The sequence below is a fragment of the Amblyomma americanum genome, chromosome 4 (assembly GCF_052857255.1).
Source record: "Amblyomma americanum isolate KBUSLIRL-KWMA chromosome 4, ASM5285725v1, whole genome shotgun sequence".
Lineage (NCBI taxonomy): Eukaryota > Metazoa > Arthropoda > Arachnida > Ixodida > Ixodidae > Amblyomma > Amblyomma americanum.
Window position 1 is genome coordinate 126,630,194 of NC_135500.1, and position 20,636 is coordinate 126,650,829.

Below are 20,636 nucleotides of genomic sequence, written 5' to 3' on the forward strand. Positions count from 1 at the left end.
GATAAGAAAAAAAAAGAAATATTGGTGTCGTCCCTGCAGCGGCAGATTTGGCTTGTGAAAGGCGTGCGTCGACAGCAATTTAGAGTTGCGGATCCCAGAGGCTACCCTACATCACCATTCACTTTAAAACGGTAGCAACCTCTCCTTACCGCTAAGGAAGTCATAAGTTTTAATCGACAGGCGGGATGATTTTTAAACTCAGTTATCACGAAGATATCTTTTGATGCCACACAAATTTTAGTATAGCCGGAAAAAGCCAAACAATATATTTTAATTTGAAGACACTACTTCACGAGATCAAACCCAACCAGGAATCTTGTGGCTTTCATGACCGTGGGGGCGCATAAATAAAATAAATATTGCCGCGACAGGGTTTCGAACCCGCGGAGGCGCGATCAGATTAGCTTCAGTGGCCTCTGCACGAGGGCACTATGCTATCGTTTCAGCCAATCACGCCTCGTGTTAAACTGCAACACACTCTCGCACTGTGCATTGCACATCGTCGTCTTCATCTACTCTCATCTGCGGCGCGAACAGATCAGATTAGCCTTATTTCGATCAGAGCTTAACTTGAGCCTAATATCGTCGCCAGAAGTGCGGACAACTGAGTAAAGCAAAACCATGAGCCAAGCAGGCTAAAGACATTGTTAGTCACGTGTACTCCGTTTAAATACGTGAAAACCTTACCATCTTTTTACTTTGAACAATAATGACATGAAGTTGTCCTCAAGGTCCGATTAAATCCTAGCATAGCCTTCATTCATGTATTACAACACGTAGTATAAAGGATTACCTTAGCGTGCGTTCGTGTGTGCGTGCATGCGTGCGCACGTGCGTACAGATTCCAAAGAGGCTTGTTACAGAGAAAGGCGAGTCTGCCCAAAACAGATAGAAAAAGTAAGTTCTGTGACGATCATTTGGTTTCCGGAGTACTATTCCGAGATAAATGACGACGACGGGTGTAATGCAGGCAGAGCCACATTCGTATAAAATTATGCCTGTGTATTGTAGCGATCTCAGAAACCGGCTTTTTCCCATCTCTTGATGTATATTAAATGCGAAAAAAAAAAACTCAAATTCATCTTCTAATAGTTCTCCTGCACTGTTTTAGAGACTGAACTGGTTCCCTCCTTCGCGTTTAGAACACATTTGTCAAACAAAGGGCTTTCTCTCCCTCTTTTGCGCATGTCGCAGTTCCATCTCTTATCAGTACGAAGAGCACCAGGAAACTCAACATACAAAACGCCTTTTGGACGCGCGAAAGACGCAGAGTTTGTATTATTTTTAGATTAATGCTTTTTATGGCCGACAAATCAGCTACAGCTGGAAGCTTATCCTTTACCTGGGCCGTACGCGTAGGTATGAAGACGCCGCTATCCATCGTCACGCAGCGCTCACGGGACGCCGGTCTTTTGTATTTACCCCCGTCACGACAACAAGCGGCTTCGTTCCGACGCGCGATACCGTGTTCCGACCGGTGAGCGACGCGCAGCTCATAGCGACATTGGCAGCCGCCCTGCCACCCTGTTATTATCTCCCTCCTGCCAAACAAAGGACGCGGCGCCTCAAGAAACGGGTGTTGCACAGTGCTACACACCCTCCCCTGTGCCTTTCTCCCAGTCTCACCTCCCCTCAACGCCTTTCTTTTCTTCTCCGAAGCACGCGTGCCCAGTGCGAAGCGCCCACTCCCAGTTTCGCCAACTTGACGAGATTGCGAGGAAACGAGCGGCCATTCGACGTCTTTGTTTACGAACTCATAGCTTCACGCGGGCTTTGTTATTCTCTTCTCTTCGTACAACAGTGTGCAACAAGCTCATAACGTGTCGTGGTTGCGCGATGTCGCCACCAGACGGCCGCGTCAACAATGAGAGTGTACACAAAATGGTGCCGCCCTCTGAAAGCGAAACTGTTGCGAGGAATTTTGTAACGCACGTTGTAGGCGCGATCCTGAACACGAGAGCAGTCGGTATTCGTGAGCGGTATGGGGACGGCGCCGCGTGACCAACCTGCATAACCTGCGTGCCTAACCTGAAGAACCAAAGTTATGCTTCTGCCGTATAGGTTCTTTAGCGAGAGTTTGTAGCGCCGTTCTTCGTTGAATATACGAATTGTGTGGTCCTATTTTGCGGTGATTCTCTTTTTGATCTGTTGCATTGCTCTTTTGTCACCGGCTGCAAGGTGACTTTGACATCAGCAAATAATACACTATGCAGAATAACCTCTCTAGGATGTCTGGCCGTCAACTGAAATTGATAGCCCCTTTATCAGCCACTGGCTCGAGACCACACTTGTGGAGGCGAAAGCATGACTTACGTGCTACGTTGAGTGGTATAGTGAAATGAAGCGACCGTTGGCAGAGCTGGCCCATATATTAGCCTACAGATTGCTTTTTGCTCGGAGACTTTAATCTCTGATAGTTCATGTCACTAGCACAGGCGTATAAAAAACGGTATTCATCAACTTCAGACAAGAAAAATACGCGAATCGGGTAAATATTCTTTAAAAAGTGTACCGCTTATGACAAAGTCGGATTAACAGGCCTGTTCAATAGTATGTCTGATTCCTGCGTGGTGACAGTTAACGAGACGGCGCCAGCAAGTTACCGGCCAACCATTAGCCGATGCTTCTCACTGAGGCTTCATGAGCCTCTTAGAACTAAACTGTTTGAAAACACTGCACAGTCCAGACATTCGCTCGATGTCTAAGAGTTAGCCAAAGCGCGTTTCCAAGGTTCTCGCGAATTATCCAGGGGAAAATTAGCAGGACTTCAGAGTGTCTTTCCAGCCTGTCGCCTTTTTACATATCCAGTCGCTTCGAACCGAATAGCTACTAAAAGTAACGGATATAGGAAAGGTCCGCTTAGGGTATAGGCTAGAAAGCGCGGGGTGGCGAGGCAACTGCACCACGCGCCTCGCTTATCGCCCAGCGAGGATGCATATAGCGAACCAATGAAGGCGGGTGGCGTCGGCGCGGGGAATCGCGGGCAAGCGTTTCTGCCGACATCTCCTTCACCTAGATTCTCTCGCGGTGACTCTTTATCATTTCCTCCCTCGCCTATTCACACCACGAGCGCACACGTTTCGCCTTCGACTTTGTTATTGCCCCGGCGGCTTCTTCTTTCTTTATTCTTCGTCTCGAACCCGTGACTACGAGGTGCGACAACGCTCCGTGTCGCGGACCGTAAAGTTTCAGCAGCCTCGTAAAATTCCGATACGCCGCGCGATACCGGGATGTCGGGCCCTTAATTTCGACTGGAAAGCGCGGGCTATCGAAGCACGGGCGCGTTTAGTTTTTCGGAAAACGTGTCTGGCGGATTATGGTTGTCACGTCGAAATGTGCTATCGAGTGTCTCTTTATGCACGGAGAAGCAGGTATGGATGTTTATGTACATGCGCGCACTACTACACTTTTGCCCTGGATACTTTTATTTCTTGGTTTGTGTCGAACGCAACGTGTCCGACTCTCGGCCACCGTTATCTAGATACAGTGTTCGCAGCAGCAGCAGTAGCAGCAGCGGGGCGTCATGTCTTTTGGCTGGCATGTCGGCATGCGGCTAGCGCAAGCTGATTAGCCTCGAAGGTAGGCACTACTAACCTGGATTGCTTCTCCCCAAGGACGCGGGGGTCGCACGATCAGATTTTCCCGAGATACAGGAGAGACTGGAACTTTATTTTAACCTTGCGCGCCTCGCTATCTGCGAAGGGGAAACGATGAAAGGAAAATTGCTCCATGGTTCTTGTCTTGACTGAGTGGCGGTTGATTCTCGGGAAGGCGTCATTGGCACAGCGCCATGGTCCAGATATCATTTATGCAGCCGCGTTCATTGCGAGCTATTCACTCTCCCTTTTCATATACTGCCGCACATGGCAGGAATGCGCAAGGCCGAACTGGTTCACGTTCACCGTGTTTCCTCTAATGCAATGCTTTCTCGACACCCCGTGACAACTGCCGCCGCGATTGCTCAGTGGTTACGGCGCTCGGCTGCCGGCCCGAAAGACGCGGGTTCAATCCCGACCGCGGCGGTCGAATTTCGATGGAGGCGAAATTCTAGAGGCCCGTGCACTGTGCGATGTCAGTGCACGTTAAAGAACCTCAGGTGGCCGAAATTTCCGGAGCCCTTTACTACGGCGTCTCTCATAGCCTGAGTCGCTTTGGGACGTTAAACCCCCATACACCACACACACACACCCCGTGACAACTCGCAGAACGAAAATGTCCCCACATGACTCAGTACAGTTCCTTGGCATGTTGTGGAAGAAAAATTCAGCTGCCATATATTATTTCTTTTTTTTTACCCTTTCTTGGTCACTGCGGGTCTTCGTGGTCAATAATTAAGAAGGACACAGAGAATGAAAAATCATTTCTCGCAAACTGCCCTCGCATCTCATGGTATCGTATGACGTGTTCCTATCTCGCACGAACAGCCCTGTGGCTGTGCGGACATCGCAAGGCTCGCACCGCACCATGCTCCAGCCTGCCGTGTAGTACAGCAAGACGGTGCCACCATGTATAGTGACCCATTCCGTGAGACAAACAGGCGTCTGAGGAAGCGCGCGTAGCGCCCGATGAGCACGTCACCGATGCAATGCACACATTCGTGCCCTCAGCAGCCTTAGTCATTCTCGGACGACAGAACTCAAAGAATAGTGCACTTTGTTTTGCCCCAGCGCACCGGTGCAATCACCATCGACGATGCACTTGCGGATCATCATTGGTGAGGGTTATGCCGTGAACTAATGCCTTCATGGTAAAGAGGACATACCGAACGTTCAGTTGAAGGGACCATCGCTCAATTCCATCACTTAAAAATTTGAGGGCGCTTAAGCTTCGCCTTTTTGAGAGTGGAACACGGCAGCGTGTTGCAGCGCTGCCAGAGAGAGAGAGAGAGAGAGAGAGAGAGAGAGAGAGAGAGAGGGGGGGGGGGTTATTGATAAGAAAGGCAGAGAGGTTGGCCTGAAAAATAAATATCTGGCCTGCTACTCTGCTCTGGGGGACGGGAAGAGGAGATAAAAGAAGGTCACGATGGGGGACGATGATGATGGGAGGAGGCAGATGACAAACTACTTCGTAGAAACTACTTCGTGGACTCCCTGGCAGCGCTGCCAGGGAGTCCACGAAACACCATCGCCCCTTCGGCGCAATTCTTTTTCCGTTGGAAACACATTTGGACGCATTTTTCATTTTTTCTCAGTTATTTCAATTAATTAATTAACCGTTTACACATTCTGAATTTTCTTAATTACCATCATCAAGCATTGGCTCTTTCATCCTGAGCATTTTGACGCCTTTGAACCCCTTTTTTTCAATTCTATTCATTTTTTCATTTCTTTCATTAATCAAATACAGTGATTTTATTGACTCGTCATCATCTGTCCCACAGCAATCAATCATGAATCATTGGAACCGCAAATTACCAGGATGCGATTTTTTTTACGCAGCCCCTGATTATTTCCGATACGCGGTGGCGGCTACTACTACGCCGAGGTCTTTTGTCACCGACGAGCTGTATACGCTGTCTCGTAATAACAAAAATCGCATCCCATGAGACCAAGCTTGTCGAACACTAATCAAACTTGGCAAAGGACCCACGTTTTTTCTGTCCCTATGATGAGCACGTTATCAGACTGCTGACTATGAGCACACCCACCAGTCGTCGAATTCTATAGAGGCTTGCAACAATCATCTCTATGCACTCAGAATAATGCTGCTATGGTTTGAATATGGTAACACATATTCAAACCAAACGCGCCAAGAATGTGCAACCGTGAAAGCGCCGATACCGTCTATAGTTTTGTTTTTGCGTCCTCTCCGTCGCGATTCCCTATTCACAAGAACGCCCGTTATGGCCGTTTTGTAACCTCCTCCCCATTCGTCACCATCCACCAAAAAGCAGCTTACATCAGCCTCCCTCTGCCTTTACTTTTATCAGATTCATTACATCCCTTTTATTCCACGGCGTAAACCGGGCCGTGTTTCACACGGTTTGAATTCGATATCGCAGGTGCCCTAGATTACCGGCAGTGTGTTATGCCAAGCGCCGTCCTTGTTTTCCTCATCTTAATCTTACAGCCGTCGTTCTCACGATAAGGCGTAGTGTATTCGCACGAAACAGCTCACTGTAACGTGGCTACTCCTTATCAGCATCTGAACACAAAGGCCGTAACCCTCACTGCAACACTGCCACAAGATGTAAATCATCGACCTTTTTTGTCACAGAGCAAATTGTTGACGAAATAAGGAAAAAAAACAGTTTACGTTGCACAAGGCATAGCAGGCTCCATTGCTCAAATGAAGGCACATCCAACACTTTTCGGAGTAGATAACATTAGTTAGGAGTTCATGTAAACAGCACACTTTTTAGCTTCAGTGTAACCCATTCGACTACATAGCCGCGCCTCTTAAAGCACTTGGCACTTCGATTTCCATCATGTTCATCGCAACCTGTGCCGCGTATACATTGAGAGGAAGCATTCGACAGGAGATCTTAAATTAAGCGTATACATTGAGCACCTGCCCGTTTATGCAGTGAAGCTTCCATCCGGTAAACAGACCCGGCGGCGGATACGATGCTGTATTACTTTCGCACTTTCGCTAGCCTTAAGCTGGTTTCATTCTCGATCCGACGTGTTTTATAGCCTGTCCGTTGAACCCAGCCGAACGACGTCTATTTCTGTTTGCGAGATATGTTCTCCGCAGGTATTAAACAATTTTCTGGTTGGATTCCGCGTATACTTTTTCGTCAATGAGGTAGCTTCGATGCACAGGTAACAGGCTAACGCAGGTAAACGTACCTGTAGATCCCGCTTTGGCCAGCATATATGGTCACCCAGCGAAGCCATCATCCAAATTCGTAAGGGTCCCCACATCAGATGGTTCCAAGCGTCATGTATATACGCCTAGGTTTCCCCATTTACGCCTGTGTTTTGGTCTGAAGAAAAATGCTTTTGTTCTTGGCCCGACGATTGAGGACGATAATATGCCACCATAACCCTTCAGGCAAACAACTCAATACTGGAACTGTATGCGAAAGACGGGAACATAGCTTCAAGTATGCCACTTTCTGAAATGCATTAGCTTAGATAGGAATTAAACCTTGGAATGGTAGGTGATGCGGCCTAATACTCATCTCGTCTATGCAGTTTTCGCATACTGATTATGTTTTGTCCTCACTTCGTATTTTTCTTCTCGACAGCCAAGTACATCTTGTCCACATTTAGAAGTAACATCTGATTAGTATTTCAGGACAGATTACAGGCACCATTTGATAGGCAGAACTACAGACAAACCTTTATTCAAAAAATCCAGGGGGGCACTTAAGCCTGCTTAGGTGCAGTGATGCGAAAGCATTTCTCTTACTGAGCGTCCTTCCTCCCTCATCCGCGCCTATGCGCGCGCCATCTGCTTGAGCAGCGCCGTAAATTGCGAGGGGCGGGTTTCAGTCATTGAGTTTCTTACTATTAACTAGAGGGAACGCTGGCAGCGCTGCACCTCAGCCACCATGGGCGCTCAAAGCATCATGGGCCGGTTAGCTACTTGTTGCGGAACAGTCGTTTTTTTGTTTTTTTGTTTTTTGGAAAAACAGTGGCGTTTCTGAGATGTCCCGTTCCGGCCACGACGCAGACGACTTTGGCGCAAACGAAGTGCGCAAAAGCTATAGTAGCGAAAACGCAACAGCGCACGGCGCCAATAAAATGTTTTTGGTTTCCGAAGTGCCATTAAAAAAACCTCTTAAATTGTTCAAACAACAACATTTCTTCCGCAAACATACTTCTCTTTTGAAATGCGTCTGTTAAGCATGAAATGTTGGTTTTTGTGATGTACAATACTTGGCCAATTGGAGAGCAAGCCATCGATTATTTTGGGCAAACTTCACATTTACATGCTTTTCTAACGTTTGTTGCAATTTACAGACAGGATACTGAATGTGAGCGCATTTTTGATTATCAAACAATGTTTATTTATTCATTAATTTCGGCCAAAAGTTATGGTTCTGCAGTCGGTAGCTCTCCGCCCAATAATGCGTAGAGCGCCCATGGTGGCTGAGGCGGTCTCGAGGAAGCTACATGCAAACTCCCATAGGCGGGGCGCCAGCTTTCCCTCTAGGTAATAGTAAGAAACTCTATAATTTCAGTGGGTGCCGCATGATGGCGCTACGACTGCACTCCAAGCACGGAGGAAATTTACCGGAAACGTGCGCCTGTAATTTAGATGCTCATAATTATTCATGTACGCCTCACTACCTATCTCGGAGATACGTTTCTGAAACATCTGTGCATTCATTGGACAGCCTTCATTCAACTTCGTTGAAGCGTCGTGGCGGAGTGGAAGTGCTCTCGTCTCGTGCGCCGGAGTCCTGGGTTCTGTTTTCATCAACGCCTCCGTTTCCTTCTCACTATTTTTATTTAGTTCGCGCCGACACGCTCTGTCCACAGCTTCTGTACACAGCTTCCGTCCACAGCTTCCGGTGACGCCACTCATGAGTTAAGAAATGCTTTCGCATTAAAATACGAATACTCCTATTTTACAAATTTAAAAAGAAACGATGCATTTATATGGGGTTCAATACAAATTGGGTGTTCTCTCAAAAAGTGGACCTTATAATGTATGTAGCAACGCCCATAATTCCTTTCGCCGCTTAAGATGGGCGTGTTGCGGGGGCACTATCCGATAATGGACGTGCACGCCGGTGAGTTTGGCTGTTGTCCAAGGGTCGACGAACGGTGCTTCTCTAGGCTTTTCGGTTTTTTTTTTCTTTCGTGGATGCAGACTCTCTGCTAGCAACGGGTGCTCAAGGTCTCAAAGTCTGCACGTTAGTTTTCGCTACACTTTGAGCCGTTTTCGCGAATAATAGTAAACTAGGACAGAACCTCCTTTGGACCTTGTTTTCGAGCGGCCTGGAAAGCAGGGACGCCTAACCCGACGTATAACTGCGTGCTCAGCAACTAACGATGACATGCGCTCCCGTCTGATGCTGAAGGGTTGGATTTTTCGGTTTCTATTTTCTGAAAATTCGGCGGCTTTTTTTCGGTGTTTATTTCAGAGCACAATTTTTTTTTTTTTCGCCGAAAAGTATTTTCGAGAAATGACTTACTGACTTGTTCGGGATTTAGTGTAGCAGTCCTGCGTGGTCCAAAAGGGTCTGTCTCGGCGATTTTGTCAACATAAACAGATTATTTGCTAGAAATTAACCTGCAAATTATAGTACCTATCGCTCTGCTTGTAGAAGTAATTGTTATCAGGGCGCGAGGGCCCCGATTGATGAAAGAAATTACTTTGTGCCACTTCGAAAAATTCCTTGCTCTTTACGTGCCTGTCTCAAATCGCACAACTGAGCTCTATATTCAAAACTACCACCGTCGCATCCCGCCCGTGGCTTGTGTACTTATTCGATTCTGAGTTTTGTGGTGACCAGTACTCAGTAGCCATATGGCTGTGCCTTGCACGCCAAGAATGCTGACCTCATTTGGTTAAAACCGAATTTCGAGAACCGAATTCGGCGTATCCATTATCTGTTTTTCTTCTAGGTTCAAACGAAAGGTCCAACCCTGCTTATGCTCCACAATCCTTCTCAAAGTGTCTGTCTAAGCAGTATTTCAAGGTGACCGTATCAATAACTTCAAATTGGTACACGGTCAGCATGCCATAGCAACCTTCGGTCCTCCTGGACAGCTCGAGCACGGACGTCGAAGGGAATGATAGTACACGAAGAACACTCGGCTCCTGCAGCTGTCTGCTTCCATCCGCTATCAACCGGTGTGGGAAGGTGGCAAGAGAGACGTACCAAAAACCAGAACCAATACAAATGGCGGAGTGGAACAGCCAGACATGCAAAATCCAGGAACTTTTTCTTTCACCCTCCGTCCCAGCTTCGCGACCGGCATTCTGAGCCGAAGGCGGGCACAAGTCTTGGTGTTCGAGAAGGAGGCTCGGCAGAAGTAGGGGAGGGTGTTTGCTTCGATTCCCGCCTCCGTGCAGAGTCTCCGTATAAGCGGACGCCGAAAAGAAAAATACCCGTCGACACGCACACCACACCAAGGTGCTCTCGCTCGCGGTATAATAATGTCGCCGATCCAGATACTCGGCACGCGGGTAACCACGTGCGCCTGGCTTCTCTTACCCTTCGTACCTACCTCTAGGCCGCGCATTTCGCGCACGCTCTTTTTTTCCCCCACTTTTTCTATATCTTTATTTGCTTCATTTTTTCTTTCACTTTCTCTTTCGATGGCTTCTCTCGTTTTGCTAAGCCACAACACGGCCCGGTTTTGTTACTGCGACTTGACAACACGGCAGAAAAACGCTCCGGGTGCTCTCCTTCTAGAATACAAATGGAGGCGGTGTGGAGACAGCTGCATCGGGGAAGCAGGGTTTCCTTTCATAATTGAGGCGCCGAGGAAAGGGCCAGCCAATGGCGACGCCAGCCGTCGTCCCTCCCCACGACGCCAAAGTGTGACACCAAGCGCGTTTCAACTGGGGGGCGCGAACGCGTGCGGCAGAAAAAGCGCGCGCACTGGTTGAGCGCTAAGTGGCGCTTCTCATGGAGAGGCTAATGACGCGCCGAGAGCGCTGAGAAAGAGCCCAGTGAGAAAGGGGGTGAGTCCCAATTAAAACGGGGTGCCACTGGGGAGAGAGGGAATCGAGAAAACAAACAAATGAAGAGAGAGAGAGTTTGGGAAAGGTGCTTGCATTAAGGAGCGAAGAAGCAAAAGAAACTAAGCTGCCGATGCTGAGGAGGAGGAGGAGGAGGAGGAGGAGGAGGGAGGGAGGGAGGGGTGTGGGGGAATGAAAGGGAGGACAGTCGGCTAGATAAATGCCGAATTGATAAGCGCGTTCAGCTGTGCGGAGAAATGGGACACGTTGAAATTGCGGCCGCTGGGCTGCGGCGCCGTCTCCCACCCTCTCCATTCCCCTCACCCTCGGTTTTTACGTTCGAACGCGCTTACTAGCGCAAAGAGCTGCGACGATCTGGCGTCACGCGAAGGAGAAGAAAATGCGCGCGCGTCCGCCTTTGGAGGCACGTGCCGCCGGTTCCGGCACCACAAGAGAAGGGAAGAGTGAAAGAGAGAGAGAGAGAGAGAACGAAAAGAGGACGGGATGGGAGATCCCTTGGAAGGCGTTAGAGACCGTTCCAAGCCAATGTTCGAAACACGGTGTGTGGGGTAATCCAGACTCGCGCTATAGGCATGGCGTCGTGCACGCCGTGCTACTGCAGAAAGGCCGCTGAAGAAGACGGGAAAAAATGGAATATTTTAATCTTGAGACACTGATGTTTCTTTTTTTTTTTCTAAGCATGCTCGAGGAAAAACGAATGCAGAGTAGTGGTCGTCGCATCATTTATTGGAATTCGTCGAAGGTCAGATTCGTTTTCTTGACTTGCAGCTGATCAGCATAGTGACAGTTTGGGCTGGTGTCGGAAAAACGGGCTCCCCCCCCCCCCCCCCCCCCCACCCTGCTAGTCTTGGCACCAGAAACAGAAAAATTAGGAGTCTATACTCCTTAAAGGAACCGGTTGTTTTGCTGTTCCTATTGTCGTTAAAGAGGCAGTCCATTATGACTGATACCGTCAAGAGATCGCTATAGGCTGCTAAGAGTAAGATGAGAGTTCAATATCATTTGTGGACGATAAGCTACACATAAAAATACATGTTCGGAAGTTTCTTTGCTTAACGTCTACATAGCGAAGATTAACTTCATGGTCTAGGAAGTGCAGGTCTTCTCGAATGCTATGTTAGTCGGATTACAAATCCTAAAATGCGTTATAAATTTATATTCGTTCTTTTTTTTTCAGGCAACTAAATAGGCGGAAGAAATACAGTCGGGTAATGCAGTGTTGTGCGCTACAACCACCGTATTTCTTGCCACTGTCGGCCTTAAATGCGTCCCACTGTTTCCATCAGTCTACAGCAGGCTTCTTCCAAGCTGCCTTACTGAAAATACGTATAAGCATCCTAGAGACTGATATCCACTGCACAATTCTTGCATTAGAAAATAGAAGGGGATAAGTTTGGGAAAGTTGGCGATCCACATTCATGTTCAAGATGAAAACGTAGCGTTTGAACGAAGATGGGACTATGTTTTTGTCATCCTATCTTCCTCTGACGCCTCTCTTCTCATCCTGAAAAGGAAACAGGCCGTTCGTGTGGCCACGTGTGAAAAGATGTCAATCCTAACAAATTCATGCAAATATGACAGGTGCACAACTCGTAAATCGAGCATGCTCAAGATGAACGCTTAAGATATTGCCCAGGCTGAACTAAAGTCCACAAAACATTCATTCGACGGATGCCCGAGTCGCCCTAAAAAAGGATTGGTCTCGCTTGGAGCGAGCTTTGAGAAGGCATTGTGTAAATGGGATAAACATCTCAACAAGTACTGTTGGGCAATTTGGTTATATAAACACTTTTTTTTCTTCAAAATGGCACCAAAATTTAAGCTGTACAAACAGAAGAGACATACAGTGACGACGTGTGTGTCTGTCAACTTTGTGCAGCTTACCTTTTGGAGCCCTTTCGAAGAAAAAAATAATTGGTTCGATTTTATAGGGTTTAACGTCCCAAAGCGACTCACGCAATGAATGACGCCGTAGTAGAGGGCTCCGAAAAATTGCAACCACCTGGGGTTTTAACGTGCAAGCGACATCGCACAAGCGAGCGTGCTTCCAGCACTTCGCCTCCATCGAAATGCGACAGCCGAAGCCGGCAATGAATCCTCGCCTTTCGAGTTGCCAACCGAGCACCATAACCACTGAGCCACCACGGCGGCTGAAAAAAAAAAAACAAATTGGGATAAAAACAGCCCACGTTTGAACAATAGGGAAGTCGAGCCTTACCACCACATTTAAGCGGCATGTGAAGCTTTTTATTTAGCTGTCAGGAAGTCAAACACCGCCAACACCAGTTTCCAACACGCGAAAATCTATTTACCGCTGTCAGTAGTGCTGTACATGTGTTGCCCATGAAGGTACAATAGGGGTGCGGAAAGAGAGCATTAATCACTTTTACCTCAAGGACAGAGGGAAGCCGCGACTGCAAGAATCAGTTCATAAGTACTCTCATCCATTTATTTATTTATTTATTTATTTATTTATTTATTTATTTATTTATTTATTTATTTATTTATTTATTTATGTACATACTGCAGACCATGGTTAGGTCCCAGCAGGACGGGCCCTGTACAGAATGAGTAAAGCAGAAAAATCACATGGCAACTTGCAGTTTACAAAAAGAAGGAAAAAACATATGCATACAGTTACAAAGCATGGTTCATGTCAAATATGTCAATGTTGGTCAGTGGGGGGCAGAGAGTTCCAGTCCGCTATTGTGCACGGAAAAAAAGAAAATTTGAACACATTTGTGCGTGCGAAGTATGGTGCTAATAGGCTGGTGCGATAGTGGCGGGTGCTTCTTGCGGGCTGAAGGAAAAGATATAATGACGGTTCAAGTCCCAACTTACGTTCGAGCAAGAGGGAAAGAAAATCTAAACGGGTATCTTTTCGACGACACTAAAGGACTGCCCCGTGGAGCCCAGGCGCTTGTCTGCAAGGTGCGCATTGCATGGCTTCCCACTCACGAAAAATGTGTTTGAAAAATGGCGCGCTTCACCAAAGAGACAAGTGCGATGCTGTAATCGCAGAGAAGTCCCACTAGAGCCAGTTCCTTGCTGGGCATTTCTTAATTATTTTACCTCGACCATTACTCTAGGTGGAGGCCAAATTGCCATTCTTAATGAGAAAATTTTCCTCCTTTTTCCATCCTTTTAGGACACAAGCACTATTCCAATGGGCGAACCCTGAGCAAGATCTTGCGATGTTTCTGGGTTTGTGCAAGTAAACAAATAAACAAAAAACAAATATCCGCGACAGGGATCAGCTTCGCAGGCCACTGCACGAGGGCACTAGGCTATGGCCGCTGCCGATCACTCCTCGTGTTAAACTGTAACACACTCTCGAGCTGTGCGTTGCACATCGTCTTCTTTCTCAGCTAATAGTACTACCAAACTGATATTCATGCTATGCGCTATGTGGCGGTAGTGACAGAGAGATGTGCGCTGCATGCGTTGGCGGTGACAGCATTGCTGCAGAAACGTGGCACTGCAGAGTGTATAGGCCGCCGGCGTACATTGGGTAAGTTGGCATTGACGACGAAATAGTTGGGGTCGTGCATAACTGGCTTCCTGAGTTAGTGGACACCTCTATCGGGCTTTCAGGTACGTGGCGGTGGTGTCCACCTGCAAAAAAACTGCGCTTTCAGGCAATATCTCGTGCTTAGCAATGCTAATTTTTGGTTCTAAACTGCGAGCCATTTTTCTCCTGAGCTTAATATCGGCAACAATGAAATGCGAACAGGGGAGCACGTGACAAAGGGTTTATTTTTATGCCGTCTGTCTTCCGCCATAAGAGATAGGCGCGCTCATCCGGTTTGAGACAGCTTTGCTTCCGTTTTCCCTGACGTTCGTTTTCTCGGTTTGCCACTGGAGCGCCGCATTTCTGGTGGTGCTATAAAGTTTCACTCACTGCCAGAAGCAAGCGATTGAGCAAAGGCCCCGTTTGACACCGACTGCAACCCGATCGGTCTTTTTCAGTGCTAGCATCGCAACCAGACGCTGATAACAGGGCTACGATAGAAGCAAAATCGAAGCGCTGCAGGCCACGGAGCTAAGAGTGCTCGCTTAACTCATGAGGCCCACAGCCGTTGCCAGCAGTGAAGCCGCGCTGCACAAGTTGCGATAGGTGGAAAGAATGCAGGTGGCGCTGCAATGTCAAAAAGAGGAAATGAACGTCAAAGAAAACAGAAGACAAACTATCGTAAACCGAATGAGCGCGCCTATCTCTCATGACGACAGGCAGACGGCGTAAAATGGACCTTTGGTCACGCTCTCCACTGTTCGCAGTTCAGTTGTTGCCGACAGTACAGTCTGTTGCTAGGTCACCAGGTTCTTCATCAACAAAAGCATCATAATTTATGATTAAGCCGCCGCGGTGGCTGAGTGGTTATGGCGCTCGGCTGCTGGCCCGAAAGACGCGGGTTCGATCCCGGCCACGGCGGTCGAATTTCGATGGAGGCGAAATTCTATAGGCCCGTGTACTGTGCGATGTCAGTGCACGTTAAAGAACCCCAGGTGGTCGAAATTTCCGGAGACCTTCACTACGGCGTCCGTCATAGCCTGAGTCGCTTTTGGACGTTAAACCCCCATAAACCAAACCAAACCATAATCAATGATTAATAATCAGTGCTGCTGTAGAAGGTAAGCACTGACAGCAGCGATTTAGCAGGTTTTTGCAAGCAACATGTGCGCCTTATTTTTTCTCATAATAGACGCATTGTTTCGCCTAAGAAAAAGTAGATGCTGATCTGTGAGGTGAGCGTAATACACAGGACAAAAACTTAGACTTCGGCAACAAAAAGTTTTCTAAAGAATAATTACTAATGCATGGGCAGTGCTCATTACTCTAGTGTGCTCGTATGCGCGAACAAATACGGTACTTCCTTAGCTGCGTGATGAAAGCCCGAAGACAATTTGGAGACAGCTACTTCGGGAGGTTTCTTTACGGCGGGATGACATGTAGAACTAGCTTATTTGCTAAGTATGGACGAACAGGTTGAAACTAGCGACTATTGAACGATCAGTTCTCTACCCAACGCACGCACAGGGGGAAGCACCCAGCAGTGATTGTGTGCTTCTAATAAAGCACGGCGTCCCATTCTTATCACGTAGAGCATAAATTAATGAACGCTATTTGTATGCACTGGCGAGCGCGTTAGAGAATTTTTTCACCAAATGAGATTATCTGTAATCACGTCCCGAGTGACAGCCAGTTCTCAATTCCGAGATCGATTGCTTTCAGCACCTTGTGGCGAAACGATGTCCTTTTGTAGCGTGTTCTTCGCTTTGTTAATTTGTTTCACATGTTGCCAGGAATAGCAGGCGCACGTATCAAAGCGTATTGGACTCTACTTGCGATGCCGACCACGTGAGAAAAAAAAAGCAGAAAAAGGTACGTCCCCTAAGTTTGACTAAGGCAACGTGATCGAATCGGCTACGTACAGTGCGCCATTCCCACATGACGCAGCACGTAAGCTCACGCTGCGGAGTCGACAGCGGGGCGACGAAGTCACGTTTCACTGCTTTAGTTCACGCCGAACTCTCTACACCCTCCCCCCGCCCCCCCCCCCCCCCCCCCCCGACTTCGGTCCGGTCATATGCCTACCGTACAAGCGCGCGTCCCCAGTCCTCTCAGATTTATCATCTGCCGCGCCTTCAAGAAACAAGATGATAGTAAATGAAAAGCTTGTTCGTGTAATAAACGTCCCACGTGCCTTAGTTCTTGCTGAAAAAAAAAAGAACGTGTAGGGCTGAGGCCAGTGGAATCACATTCAATTGACCTCGCTTAATGTGAACTTCCGGTTAAGTCGAACTGACACATATGGTCCCGCCAACAACACACGTATTAAGGGACGTCAAATCGGTCTCCCTTTAATTCGAACTTCGTCTAATTAGAATGCATTTCCGGTTCTCTTCGAGTTCGAATAATCAAGATAACACTGCATAATGAGGCACACATTGCGGCTCGCGACGCTAATGTACACTGCAAAGCTGTGCTTTGCACACATCGGGTAGCAGCCATTCAAATTCGTGACTAATCTCAAAAGCCCAAGGGTTTGTATCCAAACACTGTCTCATCTATCTGCCTCTATCCATCCGCCCACTCTTCTATAAAGGATCAGAGCGGAAACACAAGAGCAGGCTAATTAGAGAACTTGCGCTCTTCAACCACCGCCAGAGGTGCTCATTCGCGTCCGTAAATAAATAAATTAGCCCGCCAAGACGGCCGCGCGCGGGGACCAAGTCACGGGCGACCACCGGGGCGAAAACACTAACAAGGAAAGAAGGCAGGATTGATGAGTCCCGTCGAAAGAGCGCGTCGAGATCGAAGGAAGAAAGAAATCGGTAGTTAATAGACACGCACAAGCGCGCGTAAACGCAATAAGAGAAAACGCGCGCCATCGCAGGCATTGCATGCCACACCTGCGCTGAGATGCTGCACCTTCGCGAACACACGACGTCCGGAAGACGCGTTCGTCGAGCGCGGTGGGCAACCCGCAAAGAACGAGGCAGGCGTGATCGCTTTTGTACGGGAGCCTAATTGTATATTACGGGCCGCCGCGGCGCTGCTCTTTGCATGGTCTTCAAAGGGTGCGCGCCTCTCCGACGCCCATAGGCATGGGAGGTGCACAGTGCACCTCCCATGCAACAGCGGCTGTGACGGTGGCGGCAACCCGCAATGAACGGCGCTGCGGCGGTGTTCGCCAGTGCTTTATCACGCGATAACGGTCTCAGCTGCGCGCACACCTGTGCGTTCCGGGATAACGTATAATGCGATAGTGGTGTATAACGCAACTTGACCACACTTGTAAGCGTGCAGTCCTTTCTATTTTCTTTGTTTTTTTTTGTTCCTACTTGGGGCGTGGAGCACTCCACTTATTGAAAGCACATGAAGAGAAAAAAACGAACATAAAATCTTTCATCGGGCAAGCGTTTTTTATTTTTTATTTTGCTCCGTTTCATTCCTTTAACACCATCATTCTAAAACGAAATTTAACAGCGTAAATTTAAGCCAGTTGCAGGGTTCACTTTGAGCGAGTCACGTTAATTAAAGAACGCAATTGTAAGCAATGGAAAGCTGCAGATGCATTGTTACTACAGCTCGGAGAAATGACAGAACAGCTAGATCAATACCTGTCGCTTTTCTTAACGTCAAGAGTGTCGCTTAGAACAGCATGAGAAACGTTGATTATACAAAGTATAGCAAACAGTTAGACTGCATCGGCAGTATGCGGTATTTGTAGCTCGTCAATCTCAAATCAGATTGCGCTGTCTGTCAATAAGAAAGCGCATTTCAATAGCTTCAAGTGCAATGCTCCTAGCCAAGAATATACTAAAACTGCTGGTAATATATCACTGCTGTAGCGCAACCTTTTGATTGTTTTCGCATTTCCCACTACGTACATTAGTAATCGCCAGCTGTTCAATATTTCAGTGTCCTATAATGAAAAACGAACACATTGATGCTTCCGACTCAGAGAATGAATTGCATAAATCATACGTGTTCGATGAACAAGCTGCTACATTGAAAGTTGCCATCTGAGTAATATTATGAACGCTTAGTTAACACGCTGAATGCATTGAACCTGGAGACACCTGCAAGATGAGTTAACTGAGTCCCATTCGTCGGCCAGGTGGTCAGCCGAATATACTGCGACTTCGAAGGCTTGTTATGGAGGAAGCTCGCTCCTCCTAGGATGTGCCAGGTTCGCCATTTCCATTGTTTGTTTTTTAGGTTCATCCCTGGTAGCGTTATGTGAGAAATAGACTGAAGACCGACTAACGTCCCTCTAAGCCCTCGTCATCCTGCGCTGTGCAGTCCGCTGCCTTGTGTCTCGTCTAAGGGCTTTAAAGGTTCCCAACTTTCGTGGGTGCCAGCTGCTGCGAGCGGCGGAACGATGCTGTCTTCGGCGGAAATTTCAGAGCCAGACAGTCTCCGCCTGCACCAGTGCCCCAACGACCGCGCTGCAGAGTTCGGTGTTAATCCCCCCCCCCCCCCCCAACCTCAGGGTCCATGGTGATCCTGAGCCAACAGAAACTCAGATCCCTGCCACATTGTGTGCCATCTGCACTCCCTGTCGGCGACTACATCACATGGTTGTGACACACCGTGACAGGCAGCAGGGAACGATGCTGCCTGAGCATTCGTACCCCCAGTTATCCCTGCTACCCAACACCATGTCCACGCGCAGAGGTTACCTTAGCCTACTGAGACAGCGTTTGCCCTCAGCGTGTCCCGTGGCGCACCTCGTGGAGGTGGGGGTTTTTGCCCACAGATCACGTGACCCAACTAATTTGGGGCTACACAGGGAACCCTACCAACCCGCCGCGTTTTGAAGACTGTGTCCATCCGTACCTTGCACCCCTGCTCACGACGGATTGAAATGTAAGATTCTAATCATTAAATTTGTACTATTCTCGACACACTGCAGCCGTCATAATACTACGACATCGCGAGGGCGTGCCCGGGAGAATTTTACACATGAACGCCCTGTCTACGCGGCTTCCTGTTGACTGCATTACAGGGAATCGCAATCAATCCCAGCCATTTCGCAACAGTTCTTAACCCGTGACTTCGCGTCATTTGAAACACCAGCGTCCCAGGTCTCCGTGTCGCTGTATTGCATTCCCTGGCCAGAGACTAGAATGTTTAAACAGCTGAAAGAAGTCGATGCGACACTGTGAATAGGAGATAAAGAAACCCCGACGGCCATCCATGGTTGCTTTCCTGTACCACAGTGCCAAGCGCCATAAGCCCACTGAAGGCCACACCGCAATTCGTCAATACTTGCTTGTTCATCACAAAAAATGATCCCTGTTGCTATTGTTACGGTTCGTGCAGGCTCACCGCGGCAAGACCCCTGTCAGTGATGTTTCCTGGAAGCTACTGACCGTGGCATCGGAGCACCGCGTCCCCGCGGAGTGATTCCCATATTTGGACATGACGACGACCCATGTTACCATATCTGGCAGCCGCCAACGATTCCATCGGGAAGGGAAGGGGGTGAACAAAGGAAGCAGCCGGCGACTATGGCGAACACACCGAGGTTAAAAAGCAAGGAACCGAAGGGAGGGCAGCGGAAGCAGCGGATGAGACGGTCGGACGAGAGCAAGGCAGAAGCCTGGGCTGGCGCCACGACCTGAGAGCCTGGGGTCTAGCTGTTGCTTGAGTTTGGCCTACGTCAACACGTCCCCACGCCTGGAAGCTGCCCCACCCCCAGCCTGGCCGTGGCAGACATCCAGCCCTTCATCGAGTCCATGCCTCGCCATGCCGACGCAGCCCCAGTCACGACGAACCCAACAAGTCCCGCAAGCTGCGCCAAGCCATTTGAGTTAATTAAATTTCATTTATCGAGTCTGTGCCTCCACCCTCTCATGTCCAGTGTGGACCCCAAGCCCTTTTAAGAAACCGGTTCATCGCACTACATATGGTGGAGGGTGGTGGCGCTGTTGTAGGGTTTCACTGTTTCATGAAGCACTTAACGGCGAGAGGTCTGTCCTCCTGAGTGAGCACACCGTCAAAGCATCTAAGCTGAAATTCCGGCAGTCCGAAACCCTGGGAACCTCGCTGGTCAGAAATTAAGTGGTTAGCAGGCAGTTGCAGCCCCTGTGGCTGTCAAGTGCCGTGCTGAGGGTTGTACTGAACATGAAAATGATGGGGTGTAGCGGGACGCCACCGATTTGCGTGACACCAGAGCTAACAGAGGAGGCGCTACTGTCTGATGAACTCCAAATGTTCTTCAGCAATAAGCCCAGATGTCTAACGCGAGTTTCACAAAGGTGAGATTAAACAACTCGGTGCAGCAAACCGCCAAAGGCCTCCACGGGGTTTGCCCAGCATATCACCGGCTGACTGACTGACTGACATTGCTGCGAGGAAGTAGGAAAAGGAAAGATAGAAAGAAAAGGAGCCGCGCTCTAATAGGCCCATAGGCCCCGGGCCGATCCCGGAGGCAGTGCAATACACCATAAAGTGTATGCATGCTACAGTGTTGCCAAGGACGGTGGTCTGGCTTTACTGCAACACACATGGCTCG

At 48.5% G+C, this 20,636-nt stretch overlaps 1 protein-coding gene across 1 annotated transcript in view; it reads right to left on the reverse strand.

Moving 5' to 3' along the window:
- Tsp74F (Tetraspanin 74F) overlaps positions 1-20,636 on the reverse strand; it is a 345,404-nt gene that overhangs the window by 234,736 nt on the left and 90,032 nt on the right. The window lies entirely within an intron of this gene.